The 3,386-nt window shown below is 40.3% G+C and overlaps 1 pseudogene; it reads left to right on the top strand.

Annotated features, from left to right (window-relative positions):
* Positions 1-1,302: 1,302 nt before the first annotated feature.
* LOC120611341 (uncharacterized) lies at positions 1,303-1,421 on the top strand (annotated as a pseudogene).
* Positions 1,422-3,386: the final 1,965 nt, after the last annotated feature.

Genomic DNA, 3,386 nt, shown 5'->3' with positions numbered 1-3,386 from the left:
TACCTGCCTGAAACCCTTATTCTCTAGACCCATTCTAAGTTTCCCTTGCTTCAAGATGCAGAATCACCCTCCAAGAAGTCTTAATTCATCTTAATGAGAGTCAAGGTTTGGCAGAAATGCAGCTGTTGATGGGCTGCAGACAGGGTCAGAACCAAAGAAACATATATAAAGGTCATGAGATCACAATGATTTTTCTAACTGAATTTACATTTCCTGCTCTTTTTTAATCCTCATATGCCTTGCCAACCACCGTTATGCCATCCCTTTGTTGATGATGATGTCTGTTGGGTTAGTCTCTTTGCTCTAGTTGACCAACCTGTCCTCCTTCAGAAACAGCAGGAAACACCAGACACACACACACACACACACACACACACACACACACACACACACACACACTCTGACCAGAGCCAGTGTCCTCATTTGCATCGTTGGAGGCAGCCTCCTGACGACCAGACATCTTTTTAAGACAATGATTCCTTCTGGAGTAAAGTCGCAACAGAGAGTTTCGGAAACGTTTGGTTTTTGTTTTATTGTTTTTCCAAATTGACATTTTGGATGCTGACATTTGTTCTCGTATTTTCATTTAATTTTTTAAATTATAGTTCTTGCTTTTTCTGATTAAGCAAGCATCACACAAAGGAATTATAAAGAAGACCATTTCCCTAAGAAGTGATGGAACTACTGTTGGAAACTACTGAAAAGTATAAAGGCAAAACATTTTTTAATGAAAAACGATTAAATAAAAATCCAATTTCATCACCCAGAAATAACTTCTACTAACATTTTGAAATAAGAAGTATTGAATGTAACAAAGAAAGAAATCAACATGATCTGAAATTTAAAAGTTTCTGAACTTTAGACAAATATTTCATCGCATACATTAGAGATTTCTCTAAAGGTTAAAAAATATAAAAAAAAATTAGGAGTCAGTTGGGCCAGTATGATTTGTTTTACCCCAACTAATAGAATTGTAATGAAAAGTCATAATGATGGTATAATTCTGATTTAAAAGTACATATTTATGAGTTAAACATTCTTACAATCAAAATGGCAGAATAAAAACTGTGGGGTCCAAAATTCTCAGACTTTCCCTAATTTTTTTCTTCTTTACTACTTTTTTTAAAAAAGTAAGTTAATGAGACATATTTGTTTCTAGGTAGTTAAACTTAGTCAATCTATAAATATCAGAAGATCTCTCTGATATCTAACTGGATAATCAAAAATCTTTTTTTAATTAAAAAAAATTTAAGATCCAACCCTACTTTTAAGTTCATTCATTGTAAAAGAGAAAAGAATAAGGTCTACGGCCATGCCACCCTGAACGTGCGTGATCTCGTCTGATCTCAGAAGCTAAGCAGGGTCAGGCCTGGTTAGTACTTGGAGGGAAGACCACCTAGGAAGACCAGGTGCTGTAGGCATTAAACAAAAAAAAAAAAAAAAAAAGAATAAGGAAAAGCTGAGCTATAAGCACAACATTCAGTTCAGGACTGCTACCAGCCAGTGAGCACCGTTATAGATACACTGGCTGTGCAGAGCTCCCTAGGTGTCCCTATTGTCCTGGTGCTTCCCCTAGAATAACCCCCAGTACCGCCTCAGCAATAAAGCCTAGCAAGGGGCTCCCAGGGCCCTGCTCTCCAGAGCCCCAGCACTTCCCTGAGTGAAATCATATTTCAAGCCCAGGGGTCATCCTTCACGCCTCTCTCTCACTCACTCCCATATCCATCTGTCAGAAAGTCTCTGTGGCCCTACCTTCAAGTACATCCAGAACCCACCATCTGGATCTGAGTCTAGATTACAGCATTTGCCTCCCAACGGACCCCCACCTCCTCCCACGCCTCCTATAGCCTCTCAACAGAACAGCCACATTGATTCTTTTAAAATAAAAGTCATACCCCGGCCCTTGTGCCTAAAATGCTTCAATGGGTAGGATGTCATTCAGAGTAAGAGGTGTACTCTTCTCAGGGATCCACAAGACCCCTCATCTCTCTAAGCTTCTCTCCTTCTCCAGCCCCCACTCCAGCCACTCTGGTTCCTTGGGGTCCCTGGAGCAGGCCAGGCACCCTCCAGCTTTAAAGCTTGGCATCAACTGTTCCCTCTGCCCCCGCCCACCCCGTGCTCTGCCCTCAGACACCTGCTTGCCTGATGCCCTCATCTCTGTCAAGTCTTTGCCTGATTCTCTCCCCTCCCAAGTCTCCTTTCCTTCCCTCTACCTTTTCTGTTTTCCCTTATCGATCAGATTTATTATTTATTAATAATAAATAATGTGCCTCACTAAAATATAAACTTTACTAGGGAAGGAATTCTTTTGTTCCCTGTTGGATTCCAAGCACCTAGAATAGTGCCTGACACATGGTGGGCACTTAGTAAATATGTGTTGAAATTGGTCAGTGCTCATGCCATAGTAATTGGTAAATAATTTGAATACATGACCTAAAACTATCCTATGAAACTATCCTATAAAAGGCGGTCACTGGAAATAGAAACAACAAAGTGCATCATGGGGAAACAATTGTGGTTAGCAAAATGATTGTACACGAGTTCAGAGTATCCATCAGTCCCACTGCTCCCACAGCCCCACCCTGAATTACCTGACTATAGGAGGCTTGGGTTTGGCGCTGCAGAAAAATGCTCGTTCTGCTTTGTCGGTTCTCAAATTCATTTCAAAATTATAGCTTGCTTTATTTTCAGATCGTGACTTTCTTGAACAGTGCATCTCTTTACTTCGTTTTGACTTTTAGAAGTTTCTAATTGTCTTTCCATTGTCTCATTGGAAGATAAGACATACGCCTTCAGCTCATCAAGGACTTCAAAGTTTCTTGTCACACTACTGGGCTGTTCCATTGCAATTTCCTTACCTTCAGTCCTCACTCAGTTTTGCTGTTTCTTATATCCTTTGTATTCCTCTTTCTTGAATTCTTGTTTTGCTGAAGTTCGCCCAACGAATCAAATCAAGTATTGTTTGTATATTCCGGAAAGGGAGCATAGGCAGTAACCTTTCTGAGTCCTTGTCTGTCTGCCAGTACGCCTATTTTGTTCATTCTAGAATCTTGTCAAATTTATATTCCAGGTGACTGCCGATGCCGTCAGAGGCTGGTCTTTGTAGCCACAAGTTTCATATGTTGCCCAATGTCCCTCTGCCTATCCCTCTCTCTCACAGTGGCTACCAAACCACATAGAAACAATTGAAGTCAGCTCTCTGGTATACTTAGATCCGATGCTTGTAAGAAGTAGTGAACAAATGCAATGCGTGTCCCTCGGGTTATGTTATGAATTCATCAGTGTGCCTTGCTATGAAAGCCTAATGTGAAGGATTTTATAAAAATAAATCACCCATTAATTTATCACTGAAGGACATCTAGATTCTTATAAGGCAAATTTGCCTA

Source organism: Pteropus medius, unplaced genomic scaffold, assembly GCF_902729225.1.
Source record: "Pteropus medius unplaced genomic scaffold, Ma_sr-lr_union100, whole genome shotgun sequence".
In the NCBI taxonomy this organism is placed as follows: domain Eukaryota; kingdom Metazoa; phylum Chordata; class Mammalia; order Chiroptera; family Pteropodidae; genus Pteropus; species Pteropus medius.
The sequence above is the reverse complement of the archived record's forward strand: the minus strand, read 5'-3'. Positions and strand labels throughout refer to the sequence as shown.